This window comes from Pseudophryne corroboree, unplaced genomic scaffold, assembly GCF_028390025.1.
Source record: "Pseudophryne corroboree isolate aPseCor3 unplaced genomic scaffold, aPseCor3.hap2 scaffold_595, whole genome shotgun sequence".
Lineage (NCBI taxonomy): Eukaryota > Metazoa > Chordata > Amphibia > Anura > Myobatrachidae > Pseudophryne > Pseudophryne corroboree.
In genome coordinates, this window is record NW_026970193.1 from 241,859 (window position 1) to 257,291 (window position 15,433).

Sequence of the window (15,433 nt, forward strand, 5' to 3'; positions counted from 1 at the left end):
TGGTGTAGGGTACCTGGCCTTCTCTGATGTAATCAGAGTTAGATTTGATTCAGTGATTTTATAAAAACAGCTAGGAAGCACAATTTAGCAGTGGTTTGCAGAGAAAAAGAAATATGCTGGCAAAAAAATCCAATTGAGTGATTAAACAGCTCTTCATTTTCTGGCTTTATTTTTATGCTAACAAATTTGTTCTCTGAAAAGTGTCCACAAAGCCAAGTATCTGATTAACATCTTTGTAGGGATGGTTTTTCACCTATTACTAAATTAAACTTGCTTCATTGGAAAGGCAGCAAGATGCATCCTCATTTCAATATCTACTGAAATAATACAGGTTGACACCAGGAAACATTAACGCCACTGCATCCTTGCTGCTTTCTCATGTGGAAGTCTGTTTAATGTGAAAACAAGGTGATATCTAATTAGCACACAGGTAAGGAATTAAGAAAATCTTTATTTAAGGGTGAAGATGTTTCTCACAAAATCGTTGCCCCAATGCATCATTGAAATTCAAGCTGGAAAGATGATTTTAATATATCACTTGTACATTTTGTATTGCTCTTCTGGTGACAATGTAGTTTGTTTTTGTCAATTACCATTTTAATAATAGGGTAAAGAAAATTAAGTGGATTTTTGAAAGAAAACAATACTGTCAATATACTATTAAAACAAATTAAAATGGTAAAAGTTATTGTACTTTAAGTAAAAATAAAAGAGCAAAAATATCAATCCCAGTTTTGGATTACTTTAATTAACAAAAAAAAATGCATATAGCAGAGGATAGTTTCAATCTGCCTACCTCTGGGTTATGGGCCCAGCATGCTTCCATTGCAGTACTCTGCTGCACATGTAAGTGCAAGAGATCCTGAAGCACTCACTCATCATGGGAAAGTACCAATGCGTTTCTTCATTGGTTGATGGAAGAAACATCTTACAAAATCTCTCCAGATTATTGACTTTTTAAAGTTTTCTAGGAAACGTTCTAGATGAATGCTTATTAGCCTTTGTCAGTATGTACTTTTGCAAAGTGTCTCTGTGGTGCAATCGGTTAGTGTGTTTGGTTATTAACCAAAGGGTTGGTGGTTCAATCCCACCCAGGGATGTTATTGACCTTGTCATCAGATTTTGGTGATCTTTAAGTAGACAAGTCAAAATTTCAAACCCCCTCTTATGGTGTAGGGTACCTGGCCTACTCTGATGTAATCAGAGTTAGATTTGATTAAGTGATTTTATCAAAAAACAGCTAGGAAGCACAATTTAGCAGTGGGTTGCAGAGAAAATGAAATATGCTGGCAGAAAAATCCAATTGAGTGATTAAACAGCTCTTCATTTTCTGGCTTTATTTTTATGCTAACAAATTTGTTCTCTGAAAAGTGTCCACAAAGCCAAGTATCGGATTAACATCTTTGTAGGGATGGTTTTTCACCTATTACTAAATTAAACTTGCTTCATTGGAAAGGCAGCAAGATGCATCCTCATTTCAATATCTACTGAAATAATACAGGTTGACACCAGGAAACATTAACGCCACTGCATCCTTGCTGCTTTCTCATGTGGAAGTCTGTTTAATGTGAAATCAAGGTGATATCTAATTAGCACACAGGTAAGGAATTAAGAAAATCTTTATTTAAGGGTGAAGATGTTTCTCACAAAATCGTTGCCCCAATGCATCATTGAAATTCAAGCTGGAAAGATGATTTTAATATATCACTTGTACATTTTGTATTGCTCTTCTGGTGACAATGTAGTTTGTTTTTGTCAATTACCATTTTAATAATCGGGTAAAGAAAATTAAGTGGATTTTTGAAAGAAAACAATACTGTCAATATACTATTAAAACATATTAAAATGGTAAAAGTTATTGTACTTTAAGTAAAAATAAAAGAGAAAAAATATCAATCCCAGTTTTGGATTACTTTAATTAACAAAAAAAAAATGCATATAGCAGAGGATAGTTTCAATCTGCCTACCTCTGGGTTATGAACCCAGCATGCTTTCATTACAGTACTCTGCTGCACATGTAAGTGCAAGAGATCTTGAAGCACTCACTCATCATGGGAAAGTAACAATGTGTTTCTTCGTTGGTTGATGGAAGAAACATCTTACAAAAACTCTCCAGATTATTGACTTTTTAAAGTTTTTCTAGGAAACGTTCTAGATGAATGCTTATTAGCCTTTGTCAGTATGGACTTTTGCAAAGTGTCTCTGTGGCGCAATTGGTTAGTGTGATTGGTTATTAACCAAAGGGTTGGTGGTTCAATCCCACCCAGGGATGTAATTGACCTTGTTATCAGATTTTGGTGATCTTTAAGTAGACAAGTCAAAATTTCAAAAACCCCTGTTATGGTGTAGGGTACCTGGCCTTCTCTGATGTAATCAGAGTTAGATTTGATTCAGTGATTTTATAAAAACAGCTAGGAAGCACAATTTAGCAGTGGTTTGCAGAGAAAAAGAAATATGCTGGCAAAAAAATCCATTTGAGTGATTAAACAGCTCTTCATTTTCTGGCTTTATTTTTATGCTAACAAATTTGTTCTCTGAAAAGTGTCCACAAAGCCAAGTATCTGATTAACATCTTTGTAGGGATGGTTTTTCACCTATTACTAAATTAAACTTGCTTCATTGGAAAGGCAGCAAGATGCATCCTCATTTCAATATCTACTGAAATAATACAGGTTGACACCAGGAAACATTAACGCCACTGCATCCTTGCCGATGATAACCTCAAGTTGGGTCATTTGGTGCTGCAGAGTCGTACGCACTCTTCCACCCGTTCAAGAGCTTTGGTATAACCCCATGGTTCTTAATGTGACCCCAGCATCCTCTAGGTCGTATGAGAAAATAGGATTTTAATACCTACCGGTAAATCCTTTTCTCTTAGTCTGTAGAGGATGCTGGAGTTCCCTTGTGCTGCCTCAGTTGAATCTCCTTTACTTGACAGAGATGTGCCTGAGCAGCGGCCCTCCCCAGCCCTATCCCAAATCATACTTATTTTGCATAGGAGATACCATGGTCATGAAGATTATTCTCCCAGGGTGAGGTTCATTCATTGCATTCTGGGTATGCTGACCCCTGTGATTTCCCCAAATGTGGGTAACTCGACTGCATTATTTGTGGTAGTGGGGGACTGTGTTTGTGTTTTCCTCTGGTCAGCTCTGGTAAAAGTCAGATTTCTTTGTTTCAGATCTTCCTCTAGCCTTGTTCTTCTTTCGAGAGTTCCCTTGTGCTGCCTCAGTTGGATCTCCTTCACTTGACAGGGGGGTGCCCGAGCAGCGACCCTCCCCAGCTCAAGCCCAACTCCTACTTACCTGCCAGGTGAGATACTATGATCATGAAGGTGTTTCTCCCAGGGCAAGGCTCACCCATTGCACTCTGGGTGTGCTGCCCCTGCGATTTCCCCAAATGTGGGAAACTTGACTGCATAATTTGTGTTTCCCCTGGTCGGCTCTCGTATAATTCAGATCTCTTTGTCTCAGGTCTCTCTCCAGCCTAGTTTGCTGTCTGTTTCCACTTCTTTTTTCTTGAGCCCCTCCCTTTTATACCCTTGTGCACTATCCTGACTTCTCCTCCTGTCTGCTTACTTTGTGCCTTCCAATGCACAATGCAAACTACACACCCTTTTACTTGCCTTACAGAGCAGCTCTGGAGCTGTTACAGTGCCAAGCTGCTGTAAGAAATCAGCTTGAATGCTTCAGGGGCTGGGGCATTGTCAACATGAGCCCCACACCGAAGGAGGGTGGGGGTGTTTAATGCGAACTAAGGGTCATCCAAGCGCCGCAAAAGGCCGCCATGCCCTGCATACCCCTTTTCTCTTTTCATATGCAGATGAGGGTTCCAGCCAACTTTGGCCCACTGCTTGGATGACATCACCGTATGCAAATCCATCTTCTGCAGAACTTCCCCCAGGAATGCTTGTACTAGTTGTTGCATTTGGTTTGTTGTTTGGGGGTGCTTCAGTATTAGGCAGCCTTCTGCCCTCCCATGTTCATCTGAAAATATGTGTTCTCCCTGCAGTTGTTGTCTCCAGATGAGAGTTCCCTTGTGCTGCCTCAGTTGAATCTCCTTTACTTGACAGAGATGTGCCTGAGCAGCGGCCCTCCCCAGCCCTATCCCAAATCATACTTATTTTGCATAGGCGATACCATGGTCATGAAGATTGTTCTCCCAGGGTGAGGTTCATTCATTGCATTCTGGGTATGCTGACCCCTGTGATTTCCCCAAATGTGGGAAACTCGACTGCATTATTTGTGGTAGTGGGGGACTGTGTTTGTGCTTTCCTCTGGTCAGCTCTGGTAAAAGTCAGATTTCTTTGTCTCAGATCTTCCTCTAGCCTTGTTCTTCTTTCGAGAGTTCCCTTGTGCTGCCTCAGTTGGATCTCCTTCACTTGACAGGGGGTGCCCGAGCAGCAATCCTCCACAGCTCTGGCCCAACTCCTACTTACCTGCCAGGAGAGATACTATGATCTTCACTGTTAGGGCAATCAGGATGTGGAATTCGCTGCCAGGGAAGGTGGTAATGGCGGACTCTGTAATTGGATTTAAAAAAGGAATGGATACATTTCTGAATGAAAAAGCTATCCAAGGTTATAATACTTAAAATATCAACATGGTTAATCCGGGGGTAACATGAGTTGTAGTAGCTAACTAGTCATAAAACATTATTCAGCAAGTATGTAGAATCATCACAACTTAAAACAGGTTGAACACGATGGGCAATTTGCCTCTATTCAACCTCAAAAACTATGTTACTATATGTTACTATATTACTATGTTACTGTAGTATACAGAACACCACAATGCAATGAGCAGTGATAGTGAGCACTGATGAGGATACTAGAACTGACACTGAGCAGCAAGATGCAGCACTGGACTATTAGTAATGTACTGTAGTATGCTGAGCACAACAATGCAGCACAAGACAATGAGCAGTGATACTGAGCACTGATGAGGATACTACTGAGAACTGACACTGAGCAGGAGAGACACACTACTAGTATTACTGAGCAGCAATAAGTATCCACTGATACTGAGCACTGATATTGAGATTTCCACTGAGAGAACATAGCCACGTCCTCTCCGCTCTCTCTTCAATGCACGAGTAAAAATGGCGGCAACGCGCAGCTCTTTATATGGAATCCGAATCTCGCGAGAATCCGACAGCGGGATGATGACATTTTCCCTTGTTCAGGTTTTCCGAGTCAGGCGGGAACAACCGAGCCTGCCTCGTACCAGTGTAAACCACGTGGAGTTCGTGGGGAATTCGGTTCTCGGAGAACCGAACCCGCTCCTCTCTACCTTATACCCATCAATTTTTTTTATTTTCAATCTAAGCCCCTGCAGTTTTCTGTAAGCATCTGCTTTGCTATGATGATCAACAAGTCACAAGGGCAAACACTCAGGGCTTGAGGCGTAGATCTTAGGACCAGCTGCTACAAGCATGGCAGAGGTGTCACTATCACTGGTGACACCCAGAGAGGTGGCGAGGGAGATTGTAATGCAGTGCGCGCAGATAAGCAGCGCAATGGTAAAAAGGAGGCATGGTTTCATAGGTAGGGGCGTGGCCTGGTGGCCTGAATCTACATTTTGTTGCTCCGGGTGTCCCGGGGGTTGGGGGCTGCACCGGGGACTAGTGTGTGAGCGGTGCTGGCTCCTGCACAGTGACATGGCATGGCCACTAGAGATGTGCACCGGAAATTTTTCGGGTTTTGTGTTTTGGTTTTGGGTTCGGTTCCGCGGCCGTGTTTTGGGTTCGAACGCGTTTTGGCTAAACCTCACCGAATTTTTTTTGTCGGATTCGGGTGTGTTTTGGATTCGGGTGTTTTTTTCAAAAAACCCTAAAAAACAGCTTAAATCATAGAATTTGGGAGTCATTTTGATCCCAAAGTATTATTAACCTCAATAACCATAATTTCCACTCATTTTCAGTCTATTCTTAACACCTCACACCTCACAATATTATTTTTATTCCTAAAATTTGCACCGAGGTCGCTGGATGACTAAGCTCAGTGACCCAAGTGGCCGACACAAACACCTGGCCCATCTAGGAGTGGCACTGCAGTGTCACGCATGATGGCCCTTCCAAAAAACACTCCCCAAACAGCACATGACGCAAAGAAAAAAAGAGGCGCAATGAGGTAGCTGTGTGACTAAGCTCAGCGACCCAAGTGGCCGACACAAACACCTGGCCCATCTAGGAGTGGCACTGCAGTGTCACGCAGGATGGCCCTTCCAAAAAACACTCCCCAAACAGCACATGACGCAAAGAAAAAAAGAGGCGCAATGAGGTAGCTGTGTGACTAAGCTCAGCGACCCAAGTGGACGACACAAACACCTGGCCCATCTAGGAGTGTCACTGCAGTGTCACGCAGGATGGCCCTTCCAAAAAACACTCCCCAAACAGCACATGACGCAAAGAAAAAAAGAGGCGCAATGAGGTAGCTGTGTGACTAAGCTCAGCGCCCAAGTGGCCGACACAAACACCTGGCCCATCTAGGAGTGGCACTGCAGTGTCACGCAGGATGGCCCTTCCAAAAAACACTCCCCAAACAGCACATGACGCAAAGAAAAATAAAAGAAAAAAGAGGTGCAAGGTGGAATTGCCTTGGGCCCTCCCACCCACCCTTATGTTGTATAAACAGGACATGCACACTTTAACCAACCCATCATTTCAGTGACAGGGTCTGCCACACGACTGTGACTGAAATGACGGGTTGGTTTGGACCCCCACCAAAAAAGAAGCAATTAATCTCTCCTTGCACAAACTGGCTCTATAGAGGCAAGATGTCCACCTCATCATCCTCCGATTCATCACCGTGTACATCCCCCTCCTCACAGATTATCAATTCGTCCCCACTGGAATCCACCATCTCAGCTCCCTGTATACTTTGTGGAGGCAATTGCTGCTGGTCAATGTCTCCACGGAGAAATTGATTATAATTCATTTTAATGAACATCATCTTCTCCACATTTTCTGGAAGTAACCTTGTACGCCGATTGCTGACAAGGTGAGCGGCGGCACTAAACACTCTTTCGGAGTACACACTTGTGGGAGGGCAACTTAGGTAGAATAAAGCCAGTTTGTGCAAGGGCCTCCAAATTGCCTCTTTTTCCTGCCAGTATACGTACGGACTGTCTGACGTGCCTACTTGGATGCGGTCACTCATATAATCCTCCACCATTCTTTCAATGGTGAGAGAATCATATGCAGTGACAGTAGACGACATGTCCGTAATCGTTGGCAGGTCCTTCAGTCCGGACCAGATGTCAGCATCAGCAGTCGCTCCAGACTGCCCTGCATCACCGCCAGCGGGTGGGCTCGGAATTCTGAGCCTTTCCTCGCACCCCCAATTGCGGGAGAATGTGAAGGAGGAGCTGTTGACCGATCAAGTTCCGCTTGACTTGATAATTTTCTCACCAGCAGGTCTTTGAACCCCTGCAGACTTGTGTCTGCCGGAAAGAGAGATACAACGTAGGTTTTAAATCTAGGATCGAGCACGATGGCCAAAATGTAGTGCTCTGATTTCAACAGATTGACCACCCGTGAATCCTGGTTAAGCGAATGAAGGGCTCCATCCACAAGTCCCACATGCCTAGCGGAATCGCTCTGTCTTAGCTCCTCCTTCAATGTCTCCAGCTTCTTCTGCAAAAGCCTGATGACGGGAATGACCTGACTCAGGCTGGCAGTGTCTGAACTGACTTCACGTGTGGCAAGTTCAAAAGGTTGCAGAACCTTGCACAACGCTGAAATCATTATCCACTGCGCTTGAGACAGGTGCATTCCACCTCCTATATCGTGGTCAGATGTATAGGCTTGAATGGCCTTTTGCTGCTCCTCCATCCTCTGAAGCATATAGAGGGTTGAATTCCACCTCGTTACCACTTCTTGCTTCAGATGATGGCAGGGCAGGTTCAGGCGTTTTTGGTGTTGCTCCAGTCTTCTGTACGTGGTGCCTGTACGCCGAAAGTGTCCCGCAATTCTTGTTGCCACCGACAGCATCTCTTGCACGCCCCTGTCGTTTTTTAAATAATTCTGCACCACCAAATTCAAGGTATGTGCAAAACATGGGACGTGCTGGAATTTGCCCAGATATAATGCACGCACAATATTGCTGGCGTTGTCCGATGCCACAAATCCACAGGAGAGTCCAATTGGGGTAAGCCATTCTGTGATGATCTTCCTTAGTTGCCGTAAGAGGTTTTCAGCTGTGTGCGTATTCTGGAAAGCGGTGATACAAAGCGTAGCCTGCCTAGGAAAGAGTTGGCGTTTGCGAGATGCTGCTACTGGTGCCGCCGCTGCTGTTCTTGCGGCGGGAGTCAATACATCTACCCAGTGGGCTGTCACAGTCATATAGTCCTGAGTCTGCCCTGCTCCACTTGTCCACATGTCCGTGGTTAAGTGGACATTGGGTACAACTGCATTTTTTAGGACACTGGTGAGTCTTTTTCTGAGGTCTGTGTACATTTTCTGTATCGCCTGCCTAGAGAAATGGAACCTAGATGGTATTTGGTACCGGGGACACAGTACCTCAATCAAGTCTATAGTTGGCTCTGAAGTAATGATGGATACCGGAACCACGTTTCTCACTGCCCAGGATGCCAAGGCCTCAGTTATCCGCTTTGCAGCAGGATGACTGCTGTGATATTTCATCTTCCTTGCAAAAGACTGTTGGACAGTCAATTGCTTGGTGGAAGTAGTAAAAGTGGTCTTACGACTTCCCCTCTGGGATGACCATCGACTCCCAGCAGCAACAACAGCAGCGCCAGCAGCAGTAGGCGTTACACTCAAGGATGCATCGGAGGAATCCCAGGCAGGAGAGAACTCGTCAGAATTGTCAGTGACATGGCCTGCAGGACTATTGGCATTCCTGGGGAAGGAGGAAATTGACACTGAGGGAGTTGGTGGGGTGGTTTGCGTGAGCTTGGTTACAAGAGGAAGGGATTTACTGGTCAGTGGACTGCTTCCGCTGTCGCCCAAAGTTTTTGAACTTGTCACTGACTTATGATGAATGCGCTGCAGGTGACGTATAAGGGAGGATGTTCCGAGGTGGTTAACGTCCGTACCCCTACTTATTACAGCTTGACAAAGGCAACACACGGCTTGACACCTGTTGTCCGCATTTCTGTTGAAATACTTCCACACCGAAGAGCTGATTTTTTTGGTATTTTCACCAGGCATGTCAATGGCCATATTCCTCCCACGGACAACAGGTGTCTCGCCGGGTGCCTGACTTAAACAAACCACCTCACCATCAGAATCCTCCTTGTCAATTTCCTCCCCAGCGCCAGCAACACCCATATCCTCCTCATCCTGGTGTACTTCAACACTGACATCTTCAATCTGACTATCAGGAACTGGACTGCGGGTGCTCCTTCCAGCACTTGCAGGGGGCGTGCAAATGGTGGAAGGTGCATGCTCTTCACGTCCAGTGTTGGGAAGGTCAGGCATCGCAACCGACACAATTGGACTCTCCTTGTGGATTTGTGATTTTGAAGAACGCACAGTTCTTTGCTGTGCTTTTGCCAGCTTAAGTCTTTTCATTTTTCTAGCGAGAGGCTGAGTGCTTCCATCCTCATGTGAAGCTGAACCACTAGCCATGAACATAGGCCAGGGCCTCAGCCGTTCCTTGCCACTCCGTGTGGTAAATGGCATATTGGCAAGTTTACGCTTCTCCTCCGACGATTTTTATTTAGATTTTTGAGTCCTTTTTTTACTGATCTTTTGTGTTTTGGATTTTACATGCTCTGTACTATGACATTGGGCATCGGCCTTGGCAGACGACGTTGATGGAATTTCATCGTCTCGGCCATGACTAGTGGCAGCAGCTTCAGCACGAGGTGGAAGTGGATCTTGATCTTTCCCTATTTTTGGAACCTCAACATTTTTGTTCTCCATATTTTAATAGGCACAACTAAAAGGCACCTCAGGTAAACAATGGAGATGGATGGATACTAGTATACTTATGGATGACGAGTGACTGACGACACAGAGGTAGCTACAGCCGTGGACTACCGTACTGCGTCTGCTAGTATAGAGATGATAATTAATGATATAAAAAAAATATATATATAACTACTGTAGGTATATATAATATAATGACGGACCTGGTGGACACTGTCAGCAGACTGCTAAACTACTAGTATGAAGAAGATAGAAAAAAACTTCCACCACAGGTAGGTAGGTATACAATTATGGACGAGCACTGACGACACAGAGATAGCCACAGCCGTGGACTACCGTACTGCGTCTGCTAGTATAGAGATGATAATTAATGATATAAAAAAATATATATATAACTACTGTAGGTATATATAATATAATGACGGACCTGGTGTAATTCAGATCTCTTTGTCTCAGGTCTCTCTCCAGCCTAGTTTGCTGTCTGTTTCCACTTCTCTTTTCTTGAGCCGCTGCCTTCTATGCCCTTGTGCACTCTCCTGACTTCTCCTGTCTGCTTACTTTGTGCCTTCCAACGCACAATGCAAACTACAGGTAGTGCTGCAGGGCCCACACCCTTTTACCTTGCCTTACAGAGCAGCTCTGGAGCTGTTACAGTGCCCAGCTGCAGCAAGAAATCAGCTTGAATGCTTCAGGTGCTGGGGCATAGCCAACAAGAGCCCCACACCGACGGAGGGTGGAGGTGTTTAATGCAAACTAGGGGTCAGCCAAGCGCCGCAAAAGGCCGCCATGCCCTGCATGCCCCTTTTCTCTTTTCATATGCAGACGAGGGTTGAAGCCAACTTTGACCCACTGCTTGGATGACATCACCATATGCAAATCCATCTGCGGCAGGCCTTCCCCCAGGAATGCTTGCACTAGTTGTTGCATTTGGTTTGTTGTTTGGGGGTGCTTCAGTATTAGGCAGCCTTCTGCCCTCCCATGTTCATCTGAAAATATGTGTTCTCCCTGCAGTTGTTGTCCCCAGATGAGAGTTCCCTTGTGCTGCCTCAGTTGAATCTCCTTTACTTGACAGAGATGTGCCTGAGCAGCGGCCCTCCCCAGCCCTATCCCAAATCATACTTATTTTGCATAGGAGATAACATGGTCATGAAGATTGTTCTCCCAGGGTTAGGTTCATTCATTGCATTCTGGGTATGCTGACCTCTGTGATTTCCCCAAATGTGGGAAACTCAACTGCATTATTTGTGGTAGTGGGGGACTGTGTTTGTGCTTTCCTCTGGTCAGCTCTGGTAAAAGTCAGATTTCTTTGTCTCAGATCTTCCTCTAGCCTTGTTCTTCTTTCAAGAGTTCCCTTGTGCTGCCTCAGTTGGATCTCCTTCACTTGACAGGGGGGTGCCCGAGCAGCGACCCTCCCCAGCTCTAGCCCAACTCCTTCTTACCTGCCAGGTTAGATACTATGATCATGAAGTTGCTTCTCCCAGGGCAAGGCTCACCCATTGCACTCTGGGTGTGCTGCCCCTGCGATTTCCCCAAATGTGGGAAACTTGACTGCATAATTTGTGTTTCCCCTAGTCGGCTCTCATATAATTCAGATCTCTTTGTCTCAGGTCTCTCTCCAGCCTAGTTTGCTGTCTGTTTCCACTTCTTTTTTCTTGAGCCCCTCCCTTCTACACCCTTGTGCACTATCCTGACTTCTCCTCCTGTCTGCTTACTTTGTGCCTTCCGATGCACAATGCAAACTACAGGTAGTGCTGCAGGGCCCACACCCTTTTACTTGCCTTACAGAGCAGCTCTGGAGCTGTTACAGTGCCAAGCTGCTGAAAGAAATCAGCTTGAATGCTTCAGGGGCTGGGGCATGGCCAACATGAGCCCCACACCGAAGGAGGGTGGGGGTGTTTAATGCGAACTAAGGGTCATCCAAGCGCCGCAAAAGGCCGCCATGCCCTGCATACCCCTTTTCTCTTTTCATATGCAGATGAGGGTTCCAGCCAACTTTGGCCCACTGCTTGGATGACATCACTGTATGCAAATCCGTCTTCTGCAGACCTTCCCCCTGGAATGCTTGAACTAGTTGTTGCATTTGGTTTGTTGTTTGGGGGTGCTTCAGTATTAGGCAGCCTTCTGCCCTCCCATGTTCATCTGAAAATATGTGTTCTCCCGGCAGTTGTTGTCCCCAGATGAGAGTTCCTTTGTGCTGCCTCAGTTGAATCTCCTTTACTTGACAGAGATGTGCCTGAGCAGCGGCCCTCCCCAGCCCTTTCCCAAATCATACTTATTTTGCATAGGAGATACCATGGTCATAAAGATTGTTCTCCCAGGGTGAGGTTCATTCATTGCATTCTGGGTATGCTGACCCCTGTGATTTCCCCAAATGTGGGAAACTCAACTGCATTATTTGTGGTAGTGGGGGACTGTGTTTGTGTTTTCCTCTGGTCAGCTCTGGTAAAAGTCAGATTTCTTTGTCTCAGATCTTCCTCTAGCCTTGTTCTTCTTTCGAGAGTTCCATTGTGCTGCCTCAGTTTGATCTCCTTCACTTGACAGGGGGGTACCCAAGCAGCGACCCTCCCCAGCTCTAGCCCAACTCCTACATACCTGCCAGGTGAGATACTATGATCATGAAGGTGCTTCTCCCAGGGCAAGGCTCACCCATTGCACTCTGGGTGTGCTGCTCCTGCGATTTCCCCAAATGTGGGAAACTTGACTGCATAATTTGTGTTTCCCCTGGTCGGCTCTCGTATAATTCAGATCTCTTTGTCTCAGGTCTCTCTCCAGCCTAGTTTGCTGTCTGTTTCCACTTCTCTTTTCTTGAGCCGCTGCCTTCTATGCCCTTGTGCACTCTCCTGACTTCTCCTGTCTGCTTACTTTGTGCCTTCCAACGCACAATGCAAACTACAGGTAGTGCTGCAGGGCCCACACCCTTTTACTTGCCTTTCAGAGCAGCTCTGGAGCTGTTACAGTGCCCAGCTGCTGCAAGAAATCAGCTTGAATGCTTCAGGGGCTGGGGCATAGCCAACATGAGCCCCACACCGACGGAGGGTGGAGGTGTTTAATGCGAACTAAGGGTCATCCAAGCGCCGCAAAAGGCCGCCATGCCCTGCATACCCCTTTTCTCTTTTCATATGCAGATGAGGGTTCCAGCCAACTTTGGCCCACTGCTTGGATGACATCACCGTATGCAAATCCGTCTTCTGCAGACCTTTTCCCAGGAATGCTTGTACTAGTTGTTGCATTTGGTTTGTTGTTTGGGGGTGCTTCAGTATTAGGCAGCCTTCTGCTCTCCCATGTTCATCTGAAAATATGTGTTCTCCCTGCAGTTGTTGTCCCCAGATGAGAGTTCCCTTGTGCTGCCTCAGTTGAATCTCCTTTACTTGACAGAGATGTGCCTGAGCAGCGGCCCTCCCCAGCCCTATCCCAATTCATACTTATTTTGCATAGGAGATACCATTGTCATGAAGATTGTTCTCCCAGGGTGAGGTTCATTCATTGCATTCTGGGTATGCTGACCCCTGTGATTTCCCCAAATGTGGGAAACTCGACTGCATTATTTGTGGTAGTGGGGGACTGTGTTTGTGCTTTCCTCTGGTCAGCTCTGGTAAAAGTCAGATTTCTTTGTCTCAGATCTTCCTCTAGCCTTGTTCTTTTTTCGAGAGTTTCCTTGTGCTGCCTCAGTTGGAGCTCCTTCACTTGACAGGGGGGTGCCCGAACAGCGACCCTCCCCAGCTCTAGCCCAACTCCTACTTACCTGCCAGGTGAGATACTATGATCAGGAAGGTGCTTCTCCCAGGGCAAGGCTCACCCAATGCACTCTGGGTGTGCTGCTCCTACGATTTCCCCAAATGTGGGACACTTGATTACATAATTTGTGTTTCCTCTGGTCGGCTCTCGTATAATTCAGATCTCTTTGTCTCAGGTCTCTCTCCAGCCTAGTTTGCTGTCTGTTTCCACTTCTCTTTTCTTGAGCCGCTCCCTTCTATGCCCTTGTGCACTATCCTGACTTCTCCCGTCTGCTTACTTTGTGCCTTCCAAAGCACAATGCAAACTACAGGTAGTGCTGCAGGGCCCACACCCTTTTACTTGCTTTACAGAGCAGCTCTGGAGCTGTTACAGTGCCCAGCTGCTGCAAGAAATCAGCTTGAATGCTTCAGGGGCTGGGGCATAGCCAACATGAGCCCCACACCGAAGGAAGGTGGAGGTGTTTAATGCGAACTAGGGGTCATCCAAGCGCCGCAAAAGGCCGCCATGCCCTGCACACCCCATTTTTATTTTCATATGCAGACGAGGGTTGAAGCCAACTTTGACCCACTGCTTGGATGACATCACCATATGCAAATCCATCTGCTGCAGGCCTTCCCCCAGGAATGCTTGCACTAGTAGTTGCATTTGGTTTGTTGTTTGGGGGTGCTTCAGTATTAGGCAGCCTTCTGCCCTCCCATGTTCATCTGAAAATATGTGTTCTCCCTGCAGTTGTTGTCCCCAGATGAGAGTTCCCTTGTGTTGCCTCAGTTGAATCTCCTTTACTTGACAGAGATGTGCCTGAGCAGCGGCCCTCCCCAGCCCTATCCCAAATCATACTTATTTTGCATAGGAGATACCATGGTCATGAAGATTGTTCTCCCAGGGTGAGGTTCATTCATTGCACTCTGGGTATGCTGACCCCTGTGATTTCCCCAAATGTGGGAAACTCGACTGCATTATTTGTGGTAGTGGGGGACTGTGTTTGTGCTTTCCTCTGGTCAGCTCTGGTAAAAGTCAGATTTCTTTGTCTCAGATCTTCCTCTAGCCTTGTTCTTCTTTCGAGAGTTCCCTTGTGCTGCCTCAGTTGGATCTCCTTCACTTGACAGGGGGTGCCCGAGCAGCAATCCTCCACAGCTCTAGCCCAACTCCTACTTACCTGCCAGGTGAGATACTATGATCTTCACTGTTAGGGCAATCAGGATGTGGAATTCCCTGCCAGGGAAGGTGGTAATGGCGGACTCTGTAATTGGATTTAAAAAAGGAATGGATACATTTCTGAATGAAAAAGCTATCCAAGGTTATAATACTTAAAATATCAACATGGTTAATCCGGGGGTAACATGAGTTATAGTAGTTAACTAGTCATAAAACATTATTCAGCAAGTATGTAGAATCATCACAACTTAAAACAGGTTGAACACGATGGGCAATTTGCCTCTATTCAACCTCAAAAACTATGTTACTATATGTTACTATATTACTATGTTACTGTAGTATACAGAACACCACAATGTAATGAGCAGTGATAGTGAGCACTGATGAGGATACTAGAACTGACACTGAGCAGCAAGATGCAGCACTGGACTATTAGTAATGTACTGTAGTATGCTGAGCACCACAATGCAGCACAAGACAATGAGCAGTGATACTGAGCACTGATGAGGATACTACTGAGAACTGACACTGAGCAGGAGAGACACACTACTAGTATTACTGAGCAGCAATAAGTAACCACTGATACTGAGCACTGATATTGAGATTTCCACTGAGAGAACATAGCCACGTCCTCTCCGCTCTCTCTTCA

The 15,433-nt window shown here is 45.8% G+C and overlaps 9 non-coding genes and 1 pseudogene across 9 annotated transcripts; all 10 read left to right on the forward strand.

Moving 5' to 3' along the window:
• Nucleotides 1–2,981: 2,981 nt before the first annotated feature.
• On the forward strand, nucleotides 2,982–3,145 carry LOC135035189 (U1 spliceosomal RNA). Its single transcript, XR_010230262.1, has one exon. It is a non-coding gene; the product is annotated as a U1 spliceosomal RNA (small nuclear RNA).
• A 152-nt stretch (nucleotides 3,146–3,297) lies between these two features.
• Nucleotides 3,298–3,460, forward strand: LOC135035076 (U1 spliceosomal RNA). The gene has a single exon (XR_010230158.1). It is a non-coding gene; the product is annotated as a U1 spliceosomal RNA (small nuclear RNA).
• Nucleotides 3,461–4,115: 655 nt separating this feature from the next.
• Nucleotides 4,116–4,279, forward strand: LOC135035175 (U1 spliceosomal RNA). The gene has a single exon (XR_010230248.1). It is a non-coding gene; the product is annotated as a U1 spliceosomal RNA (small nuclear RNA).
• A 6,730-nt stretch (nucleotides 4,280–11,009) lies between these two features.
• Nucleotides 11,010–11,173, forward strand: LOC135035185 (U1 spliceosomal RNA). The gene has a single exon (XR_010230257.1). It is a non-coding gene; the product is annotated as a U1 spliceosomal RNA (small nuclear RNA).
• A 152-nt stretch (nucleotides 11,174–11,325) lies between these two features.
• On the forward strand, nucleotides 11,326–11,460 carry LOC135035138 (U1 spliceosomal RNA; annotated as a pseudogene).
• A 702-nt stretch (nucleotides 11,461–12,162) lies between these two features.
• On the forward strand, nucleotides 12,163–12,326 carry LOC135035172 (U1 spliceosomal RNA). Its single transcript, XR_010230244.1, has one exon. It is a non-coding gene; the product is annotated as a U1 spliceosomal RNA (small nuclear RNA).
• Nucleotides 12,327–12,478: 152 nt separating this feature from the next.
• LOC135035103 (U1 spliceosomal RNA) lies at nucleotides 12,479–12,641 on the forward strand. The gene has a single exon (XR_010230185.1). It is a non-coding gene; the product is annotated as a U1 spliceosomal RNA (small nuclear RNA).
• A 671-nt stretch (nucleotides 12,642–13,312) lies between these two features.
• LOC135035174 (U1 spliceosomal RNA) lies at nucleotides 13,313–13,476 on the forward strand. The gene has a single exon (XR_010230246.1). It is a non-coding gene; the product is annotated as a U1 spliceosomal RNA (small nuclear RNA).
• A 152-nt stretch (nucleotides 13,477–13,628) lies between these two features.
• LOC135035135 (U1 spliceosomal RNA) lies at nucleotides 13,629–13,791 on the forward strand. The gene has a single exon (XR_010230210.1). It is a non-coding gene; the product is annotated as a U1 spliceosomal RNA (small nuclear RNA).
• A 671-nt stretch (nucleotides 13,792–14,462) lies between these two features.
• On the forward strand, nucleotides 14,463–14,626 carry LOC135035065 (U1 spliceosomal RNA). The gene has a single exon (XR_010230149.1). It is a non-coding gene; the product is annotated as a U1 spliceosomal RNA (small nuclear RNA).
• The last annotated feature ends 807 nt before the right edge of the window (nucleotides 14,627–15,433 follow it).